At 44.5% G+C, this 11,331-nt stretch overlaps 1 protein-coding gene across 2 annotated transcripts in view; it reads left to right on the forward strand.

Moving 5' to 3' along the window:
• Nucleotides 1-209: 209 nt before the first annotated feature.
• Nucleotides 210-11,331, forward strand: part of WRN (Werner syndrome RecQ like helicase) — a 197,497-nt gene continuing 186,375 nt past the window's right edge. For both annotated transcript variants that reach the window (XR_002097222.1, XM_019516772.1), the window contains exon 1: nucleotides 210-296. The gene's annotated coding sequence lies outside the window, so the exon portion shown is untranslated. The remainder of the gene's footprint in view (nucleotides 297-11,331) is intronic.

An 11,331-nucleotide genomic window follows, 5' to 3' on the forward strand; every position in this document is an offset into this window, starting at 1 on the left:
CGGCGGCCGAACGGGCTGCCCGCAATGAGGCTCGGCAAGAGCGGGCGCCGCTCGCCCGGGAAGCCTCCAGCCGCGGCCTGGAACTACAGCCCCCAGGGGCCTCCGCGGCAGGACCTCGTGCGCCTGCGCGTCACCTCGCATGACCCACTCCCCCTCCCAACTTCGGCTGTGGGAGGGGAGACAGGAAAGGGGTGGTGGGCGTGACGTGTCTGAAGTGCGACGAGCCTGCGGGTGGTGACGCACTTTGTAGGCACCTATGGGCGGATGCGGGATTGGAGGCTGCTGAGAGTGGCAAGGTGAGGGTGAGGCTGGGCCGGGGCCTGTGAAGCCATCCCGGTGGCTGCGGGTGGCGACCCCGGCGGGTTTGCTCGGCCCCTTCTGTGGCTCACGGGGCACTGCGCGTAGCGAAGTCCCCAGCATCCTCCGTCAGCCCGGGTGGGGGCTTGGGAAGGCCCCGGCTCCTTGACTGCCCGGCTAGCCTGCTCGGTTGAGAGCGCCTGCCTGTCCCCAGAGGTTCCCTATCTTCCTTCAGCCGACGGTAGTGTCTGCTGCTCCCGCCAAGGGGGACCTGCCTGGGAGCAGGGCCATAGTCCCAAGCGAGGCAACCCAGAACCGAGGCAGGCAGGATCTGGTGAGTTCCTGCATGTCTCACCACAGGCACTAGCTCTACTGAAACAGCAAGCTGTTCAGCTAGGGTGGGTGTGGTCCTGTTTTAAAACCCACTGTCCCCTGTCCATTTGTTAATGAGGAACAGACTGCAGAAAGGCTTGTTTTTCAGTTCATCAGTAGAGATCTATGTCAATCACTTGTCCTCTCAATTCTGCTTGCCGTCCCTAGAGCCAGGGCAGTGCACAGCCAGGAGGAACAGGGCTCTCAGCCAGGAAGAGGAAGGTGGACTTCCTCCGGTGGCCCCACCCCTTGCTGCTGATTGGCCAAGGGAGCTACCCCTAATCAAAGAGATGTTTTGTATTCTGGGCATGTGTCAGTGGCCACCTTATCTTCAGGGGAGCAGCTGCCTTTGTTGCAACCCAGAGGCCTTCATGCCTAGGTTTTGACCTGTGTGTTTAACTTAAGCTGCATGCTTAGCTTGAATTGTGGTCAAGGCTTGCACCCAGTAAAAAGGAGCAGATGGAAAAATACTGTCCCTAACTTAAATCAGAAAGTTGGCGAACTAAATTGAATAAATACAGCATAGGCAAAAGAGGAACAGTCAAAACAAAACTTAGCCACCTCCTACCAGCTAGGAATGAAAAGATTACCTCAGAACAGAAAATTCCAGTTAAGGCTAGCCATATTTGGCAAACAAAAGCAAGATGATTAATATGCATTAGGGGGGAGGCTTAAGATAATTTTGTGTATTAACAAATGCAAGCTATCTGGTATGTAAAGCTCCTGGTGAGAGAATGTATATTTCTGAACCTACTCCTGAAAGATCTGGTTGCTGATCCGAGATTCAGAACTTCAGATGAAGGAGTCAGGAACCCTGGACAAAACCTCATGGACCGGCCATCTAGTGACGTTTCATTCATTAAGTTTTAGGGTGGTGAGCATGTTGTATTGCTTTCAACTAACTAAAGTAATAGAATTGTAACTGCTAAAGGATTAATAAATTCCTTATTGGTTAAGGAGTAACCATGTCCTAGTTTTGGAATTAATACCTGGTACGAGGCCCAGTTTAACACTACTCAACATATAATGCCTTGTCTGTACATCTTGTAACACTCTTATTTAGGGTGACCATAAGGAAATCCAGGACATCTGAGCCACTGCTTCCCCCCTCCCCAAGTCGGCAGGCAGCGGTGTGGGCACAGTCTGATGTGGAGATGGAGCTGCCTGGCACACCATGCCTCCCTACCTGACAGTGCCTGTGATTCAGGGACTCTTGTTTTAATTTTTACCACCCAGCTAGGACTGGCCTTCGAAATCTGGGACTATCCTAGTCAAACCAAGACATATGGTCACCCTACTCTTACTGTCTTTAATTGTTTATGGTAGTAACAGCTAGAGATCTCCCCAGAAAGGGGTCCATCCCATTATGCCAGATAATATATGTAATGTAAAGGTGACTAAATGAGACCCTGGCCTGAGGAGCTTTATAGTCGAAATAGATAAGGTCTGTAGGATGAGTGGAAGGGGTATAATAGAGAAGAGCAACCAAGGATATGTTTTGAGGGGCTGCATGGATCTTGGGAAAGGAAAGTGAATGGAGGGAGATCCTAGGGGGAGGAGGGCAGAGGAAGAGAGGGAGATAAAAGGCACCGTGGAGAGTGTTTTGTGATAAAATGGGGAGGGGGCAGATGGAGGTTGGCTGAAACAACAAAGTTCACACAGGGCAGAGAAGACCCAGTAGAAACAAACAGCAATGACAAACTGTCTGTTTGTCCGTTGGTCCTAGCTTTAGTTGCTTCCCTCAGCTCTTTTTAGGGCTTTGTGTTGGCTCTGTCTTTTGCTGTCGTGTTTTTCTTGTAAGGCTACAGGCAGTGAGGGTACTGCTTGGTTTCTTGTATTCCCAGGCTGCAGGGCTGTGCCAGTTTCTTCCTTGACCAGTTCTGGCTTTTGGGTGGATGGACAGTTGTGGGGTATGGATTGGTGGATGGAGTGGCTGGGGTACCAGTTATAATAGTCTCATTTGTGGCGCCTCAAGTCTATAGTCATGCATATTATTCACTTACTGCTTTTGGAAGATGCAGTGTTCCTTATGGAATTTCTGATTTGACTTTGAATTTATTTCCTTTTAATAAAAATATTGTTACCAATTATCTGTCCTGTTCTTTGGTGGTGGTAGACTAAAAATCATAGTGAATGTTGTCCGTGCCTAGTAACATTTAGAATTTCTACTGCAATAGCGTTGTAAGGGCCCAAACGGGATGAGATACCTCTATACTAGCTGCTGCTCAGACATAGGATTTCACCCTGTTTCAGAACTGACCTCTTCCTGGAGCTCTGAAAACGTTGCATTTTCTTAGCATATTGTTGCTAAAAAAGGCTAAGAAAACTGATTAGTATCTTCAAAAAACATTGTCTGCTGTATTGCAAAAAGAATTATTTAGAGAGGACTACACATAAATTGTGAACATAATGCCAGTAAGAGCTCCTTTTGTCTTCCAAAGAGATGGGGATTTATTATTAATAAAAATAATAATATTTGTTATCAACTTATTGATGCCAAATATGCAGGACTGCACTTTCAGATAAAGTAACATATCTTCTGGGTGGTCTACTTAAATTGTGTTACAAGGCATGGATTATGTATTTCCACATGAAAATAATTTTTGATCAGAAGCATCACCAAATTGATAGGGATTATATCAAAATACCACATTTACTTGAATACAAGATGAGGATTTTTCCTTAATTGGTATGGAGAAAAATACTTATTGCATACAGAGAAATCTCACTAACTATGTTGTTTATCATTAAACTTGCCAGAAGCAGCATGCGTCTGGCAATAGAAACCAATATGAACTCGATTAAATGCAGCCAGCACTGAGCATGACTGCAGAACACGTGGCCCACGTTGGGCAAACATGCTGAACCTACCACAAAAATATATTAGCATAGTCCATCTGAATAAAAACATATGGTAGTGCCCATTAAGTGCAGTTGTCATCACTGCTGACTCTTTTTCAAGTGATGGTGAGCCACAGCATTGTATATAGTTCTCCCAGAATCCTTCTGTTGGCCCCTTTTCTCAGCCTGGTGCATATGACTGGTGTGGCCCAGCCCTCCATCAGGTGAAGCCAGACCTGGTTGCCCTGTGCCTCACCTGCATATACATTTTTGGAGCATCCCAGCAGTTGTGACAACAACGCCTTGTTCTAGTCATTGGGGGGCAAATTAGCACATGGATGCTTTGGGTGACGGTATCTGGAGTATACACACTTGCTTAGCTGTGGGGCTACTGTGGCTTGAAATACTGTTGACTGGGGCTCAGCCCAATGAACTGTATGGGAAATCATGGGACTTCTTTGGCTTTGGACCCATATTATGCATAGTTTGTATTACATATAAGTAGGTGTCAAAGTGCTGCTCAAAAGTGTGTCTATGGAGTACCTATACTAAAACTTGCAAGCAGTTTAAAAAAAAAAGGTAATATGCATCAGTTCTGGATGAACTAAATGCATGGGTACTATATGCAAATTGCTACAGCCATGTTTAACGTCAAGGTTATTGTTTCCAAATTTGCTCCTCGTTTCCACGTACTCAGGGAGAGTGGGTCTGACGGTAAGGAGAAGGGGATGGGGCTGTCAGGGGAAAAAGTTGGGGGGGAACAGAGAGTGAAGGGCTATCTGCCCCCAGATTTATTTCCCCTGATGTATCAGTGCTAGGGGGACAAATTCAGGGCAAATGTTGAAATTTAGGCAAACCTTGACAAATTGGATTCTACGTATGGAAAATGATAACAAATTTATAAATTTTACATATATAGAATATAATGTGGGGGTTGGGATGTTGTCCTATAATTGGGGTAGTCTTCTATTCAAGTAAATATGGTAATTTTTTGGTGAAAAAAGACTTTGCCTCATCAGGTCATAAAATAATATAATAGGAGTTAATAATAGCTTTTAATATTGATCATTACTGTTTATTTTCTTCATAGCCAAAATGGATTGGGAAAAATATTGCTGCTGCTTGTTCAAAATAAAGAACATGCTAATTAATAATACTGGTAGTTGGACAAAATGATGAATAGCTCTTGATTAGTTTGGCCTCTGATTAAAACTTCTTTACTTATCTAAGTTTATATTTATTCCCAACTGGAATGCACCCTCCCCCCGCCATAATTTTTTTGAATTAAGTTCTGAAGAGATTGGTTTCTTTATGCATCTGAAGAGTGTATGTTGTATAATAGACCAGTAATGGCAAATTACTTACTTTAGAACACACTGATGCAGTAAAATTAAGGTAAAGATCTTTTCCCTCTTGAATACTCAAGGACTTCATGCTTAGGTGTTTGACTGGTCAAAAAATATTTAGTCAGTTAATCGGTCAAATATTCTTAAATGCTTGTAAAATATTTTAAGCATTAGTATATTGGAACACTAGAGAGGCACTTTAATCTTCAAGAGGTTAAATACTTATGAAAATAACAAAACACAAGTTGGTTAACTTAATGGAAAACAAAGTAATGGAACGATTATAACAAACAACCTTAGATAAGTATAAATGTGAAGGATATTCAAGGCAGAGCAGTACTTCTTTGGCTTTTATCCCAGAACCCCAGGGTCAGCACAAATAGTTACAAAGTAAAGAAAAGAAATTATACAGAAATAAAGTGCATACAGTAACTGTAAAAGGAAAAAAAATCTGTTTTTAAATACAGTTAAGATAAAGTAGACAGCAGGCCAAGTTCTTAAGAATTTTGCTGTTTGTGTTTTCATAGAATCATAGAAAAGTAGGGCGGGAGGGACCCTGTAAGGTCTAGTCAAACCCCCCACCTTAAGCAAGTTTAGTTTGCAGAGAAGTTGTTTATTTTAGTTTTGTTGCTTGCCTTCAAACACTTTCTGTCTTCTCCATGTCTCTTTTTTTTTAAAAAAAATACATAGCCCAGAACTGCATACAGTACTCTACGTGGTGTTGGTTCACGTCTCTTTTCTTACACCTTACGTTTCCAATGAGCAGCCCCAAACTGCATCTTTTTTTTTTTACAGCTGGATTACATGATAGACTTTCACTGAGGTTGTGATCCATCCAAACCCTAAGATTCTTTTCTGCAGTGCTGCCATCCAGACATTCTTTATTTGTACTTTGGATTTATTCTTCTTGCGGTGCAACACCTTGCATTTGTCAGTGTTGAACATCATGTTGTTTCCAACTCAGCTTTTGAATCTGTCAAAATCTTTTTGAACTGTAATGTTTTTTCAGTTCTTCCTAGTTTTCTCATCTACAAATTTGCCAGCAAGCTCTCTATTCTAGTATCTAAATCATTAAGGAACACATTGAACAGTACAGGTGCAGCAGTACATTGGTCCATATTGTATCAGCACCAATAAAAGGAAAATCAACATTATTGGCAACTGGCATTTTTTGACTGATGTGGCTGATAACGTTTCCAATAAATGCTGCATGCAGGTGCACAGCCGCAGCATGGACGCGGCCAGGAGTGCAGCCTGGCAGCGTGGAGAGCAGTGTCCAGCCAGGAAGTCTGTTGTGGGGAAGGGGCATGGGGATGGAGACAGATCAAGGCCCCTGTAGTGAGGGAGGGAGTGGGGCAGGGGCAGGTGCTATCTGGGTGGGGGCAGGGCACAGAACAGAGCTGTGAGTGGCTCATCCAGATGTATGTGCACCCCGGATCTGCATGCGGGGCGAGGGCAAGCTGCCACTGTGGGTTGGGGCTGGGGGTGGTGCCAGGCTCTTCCCAGCAGGGGGGATTGTGCTGGGGCTGTGCTCGGGGCAGGTGATGCTGGGAGTGGGGGCTATGGGGTGGGCTAGAATCACTCCAAAATTCCTCACAGCTCCTCCAAACCTTTGCTCCCAGCACCGCCACCACCTCCTGCCCTGAGTGCAGCCTCAGCCCAACCCTGCTGCTGGGAAGAGCCCAGCACTGTGCCCATCGGCAGCCTGCCCTCACTCTGCGCTCAAATCTGGGAGGCACATACTCCCCATGCCTCCTCTGGGGCTGCACACAGCAGCAGGACACCTCCCCCTGCCCCCTTCCCTCCCTGCCTGCCCCCTCTGATCAGCTGCTTGCAGCTTTGTCCTGTGCCCTGCCCCAGCTGGGCAGCACCTGCCCCTGCCCCTGCCCCTGCCTCAGCCTCAGTCTCCGCCCCATTCCCTCACTCACCATAGGGGCCTTGATCTACCTTCACCTTGCCCCTTCCCTCCCCCCACAGACTTACCAGCTGGATACTGCTCTCCAAGCTGCTGTGCTTGCATATTGGCAATCAGATTGGTATTGCCCGATATGGCTCATTAATAATCAGCCATTGGTATCCGCCCAAAAAATCTTTATCAGTGCACCCCTATTGAAGACTACCATAACTAGGACAGACCCCATGGGACTCCAACCAAAGCTTCCTGACTTTTTTACATAAATCTATTTATAAATAACCTTTGTTTGCAGCTTTTAATCCAGTTGTCTATCCACCTTGTAGTTTTATCCAGTACATTTCATTTTGTTAATGAGAAGGTTGTAAGGGACTGTCAAAAGCCTTACTGAGGTCCAGGTGCACTATATCAATTGCATTGCCTTTGTCCATCCAACAAGTTTCCTTGTCAGAGAAGGAAATCAAATTTGTTTGGTATTATTTGTTTTTGTAAATCCATGCAGGATGTTTGTGATCAGCAGGGATCCTGGTTTTCTTTATAATAACTTTATAATTTGCTCCAGGAACTTCCTGATTATTTAAGTCATGCTAACTAATCTATTATTTCCCAGGCCTTTTTTAATTTTTATTTAATTTTAATTAGTTAATTAATTAAAAAAAAAAGACTGACATTATGTAGGCAAGTTACCAAAGGACTGGAAAAGGTCTGTCTCCCATGACTTAGATACTTTAGCAATTATATTTACCAAGATTTTATTCCTTCTGCCAAATCCTTCAATGTCCTGGGATGAAATTCATTAGACCCTGCTGACTTGAATTTCTGGTGACTGAACAGAAGCTCTTTGACTTTCATTATCATCATCATAGTGACTCTTGGCATTTCTCTTTCCTTATAAGCATAAACCTCATTAACTGTCTGGCTGCAGTTGTTTTGTGAAAGTAGCTGTCAAGTAGCTCTGTCTTCCTTTCATCTTGTGTTAAGAGCTCACTCTGGCTATTTAGCAGTGGACCCACTGCTTCCTTGGTCTTTTTGACTGGTATATATCTAGAACCCCTTCTTATTCTTGACTTCCCTCACCAGATGTAACTCATGTTTTACCTTTTCCCTAAAAATCTTTGTTATTTCCTGCTGTGTGTCCTTTCCTTTGCTTGAATGTTTATTCCTCATTTTGAGGCACCCTAGAAACTTCTTGTGCACCCACATAAGTCTCTTGCCATTTTTCTTTTGCTACCAAGCTTCCTTTACCATGTCCTTTTGAAGCTGCCAGCCCTCCTGGGCTCTCTTATGTTGATCCACCTTTGGTACCTTGCCTAATATTACCCTGAGTCAATTGAAATTCATCCTTTTGAAGTCAAATATCTTTCTGCTGACTTTATGCTTTCCTAATCTTAGAATCATGAATTCTGTTGTATCATGATCACTTCCTGCCAAGTTTCCCATCACCTTCACATCCTCAGTCAATTCTTCTTTATTAGTCAGGATAAGATAGATGATCCCACAATTGTCCTGAACTTCCTGGAACAGAAAGTTGTCCCCCCCTGCAAATTAGAATCTTGTTGGTTATAGTATTCTTTCCACTGATACCTGAAAAGTTAAAATCCCCCATTATAGTACCATTGCATAAGTTTTGGGTAATTTTGTCATTGCCTTGAAGGATACTTGATCCACCTCATTTTCCTGACTCGGCTGTCTATAAGAAAACCCCACCAAAATATCAGCACTGCACTCTTCCCCTCTTGTCCTCCCTAAAATACACTCAGATCTACTTTCTTCTTCCTAGATCAGGGAACAGGTATGTACATTTGACATATAATGCAGTACTACCTTTTATTTATTTTTTCTTTCCAACCTTAAAGAGCAGTGCAACAGGGCCCCGACTGAGACCCTGTTACTAGAGGGATGTGGACAGCTGAAGACAATTACAACTCGGGGGGAGGAGGTGAGCCCTGCCCGCAGAGAACCAATAAGGCCCAGGCCCGAAGAATAAGAGGGAGAGAAGGCAAAGGAGAAATTGCCTTTGGGCACTGCAATCTATGGAGACGCTGTGGAGGACACAGCTACGAAGGATCCCAAGGGTGGATCCTAAACGTGAGAGTCCCTACGAGGATGATGAGGGGTACTGGGACCGGCTACCTCCTCTCTTCATACCTGGAGTCCATGCAGGCGATGGTGAGTCGGAGAGAAGTGGAGCCGCGCTGCAGGAGAAGCCATGGCTCCAGGCTAGGACGTGGCGAAGGTACTCGGGAGAAAAGGGGAGTGGGGAATGCCCGACCTGGCCCTGAGGAGGCAGGGATCTGGCAACCCGCACCTGGAGAGAAGGGGGTTGGGACAAGAGACCCCTAGCACGTGGCGAACCCCACTCTGGCGAAAGACGCAGCAGGAGAATGTTAAAGGCACCGCTAACAAGCCGCTGATGGGATAATTAGCCGCTGATGAGATAATTAGCGACCGTTACTGGGACTCTGCGCGGTACTTACCTGTTGTATAAGTGGACAGGGATTGGCCGGGAGGCCTAGGAGGTCCCTGAGATAGGTCTGTTGGACTGCTTCCTCCTCCAAAGGGGGTTCCTGTAAATAATAGAAAGAAAAGAGCTGAATAAAAGCACCTGCATTATACCCCGATCCAGCGCAGACATGCTGACAAGCAGAGCATACCCTCAGTGTTGATGTTCCAGCTGTAAGACACCATGTCTTTGTAATAACAGTCAAGTCATAGATTTCTTTACTTCTGCAGTGAGCAGATGGGGGGAGCAGAAAGAAAAATAGATTGTATTTGTTAACGTGTTGGGCAATGATCTCGGCATACCAGCTGCCTAATGGTTGTCAAGGATTTTGCAGGGATCCTATATGAGAAATGAAGAAGAGTGGTGTGGTGGCTTGGAGAATGCTTGGAGGGAGGTCCTCCAAATTCTCATTGAGTGAAGAAGTGCCGGTTTGAAATGTTTAGAATTCAGTAATGAGGGCTAACATTGTGGCAGAGTGGAGACTGAAATTTGATGTGTTGATATAGTAGTATGAGTAGAGATCTCTATATATCCCATTGGAAGTTCCCCCCCTGCAGCAGCTCCTTGAATATTTTTCATTTTGCAGCATATTTAAAACTGTGGGTTTCACTTCCCCGGCAAATGGCCCAGCTGGTGGGGCCCCTCTACCAATCAGGTGAAATGAAAAACATTAAAGGATCTGCTGCAAGGCACTTCCGGCACAATTTACAGAGATGATGTATATTGCAGTACATGCTGTGAAGCATCTTGAAAATGAAGATGTATACTCTACTGCAGCCAAAGCAAAGGCAGAGCCAGAGGAGGAAAGGATAGACATTTTTCTGGGATGACATCAGAATAGTGCATCCTGCATTTGGATAGGGGTTTGAATTCAATGACCCTTGATCCCTTTTAACTTTATGATTTTGTAATGTGAAGAGGGGGCATATGGGTTGTTTATGACATAGGTGCTAACTTTAATTTTTGGTGGGGGGGGGCCAAAGATGATGGACACATGGGAAGTTTTATGCATTTCAGGTGACAGCCCTCTTGTCAAGCTCCTCGGGCCCCCATGTACTCAGCACCTCCTGGTTTATGAACATTTTATGATAAGTAAGAAAAGGAAATACATAAGGGTGGTGTTAGGGACCTACCTAAGTCACAGTGAAACAACCGATTTTTCTGTGGCCCACTCACAGCATGCAGAGCTGATTTTTTGTTGGCATTTCAAGGTGGCCCCACCAGAGATACAGAAAATTTTCCAGTGCTTTATTTTTCCAGGGGAAATTTTCCATTTCTAAAAATTCATTGTTTCGTAAAATTCATTAGTAACAACGAATAGATGCCAATACAATATTAGGCAAGCTTGGCAGTTTCAAAGTTGCAATTAATGTTTTTCAGGTGATTATCCCTAGGAAGTGTGCAAGAGAGTACATATATGGTTTATTGATTTGTAAACAGGGTAAATACACTCACATAATATTCTAAACCAAAAATCAAGTTATGTATTAATCTAATTGCCTGTGCAGGTCAAATCAAAACCATATGAATATGCCTCTAAGCTTGTTTCAATTTCTCAAAATCTCTTGCTTCTGGAGAATCAGTCAGAAGCACAATTAATGAAGAAGTTGCAGTGTGATAAGTTGCCCTTGCCCATAGACTCATTGGTAAAACTCCATGTCTTCATAAATGATCTGGACTCTGGTGTCAGAAGCGGACTAGCCAAGTTTGCTGATGACACAAAACTTTGGGGAATAGTATCCACACTTGAGGATAGGTTGGTGATCCAGGTCGACCTCGATAGGTTTGCAAGGCAGGCGGATGAAAACCTGAAGCATTCAACATGGAGAAATGCCAGGTGTTCCACCTCCAGGGAGAAAAAAAACACATCACGCTTACAGGCTTGGCAATGCTACACTTGCTAGCACCACGATCAGAAGAGACTTGGGGGGTCATGATCGACCACAAGATGAACATGAGCCACCAATGCGATACTGCAGCTGGCAAAGCGAACAGAACTCTTGCTTGCATCTACTGATACATCTCAAGCAAGACCCAGGATGTTATTCTCCTGCTGTACT

The sequence above is a fragment of the Gavialis gangeticus genome, unplaced genomic scaffold (assembly GCF_001723915.1).
Source record: "Gavialis gangeticus isolate Ggan-Ray unplaced genomic scaffold, GavGan_comp1, whole genome shotgun sequence".
NCBI classification, from domain to species: domain Eukaryota; kingdom Metazoa; phylum Chordata; order Crocodylia; family Gavialidae; genus Gavialis; species Gavialis gangeticus.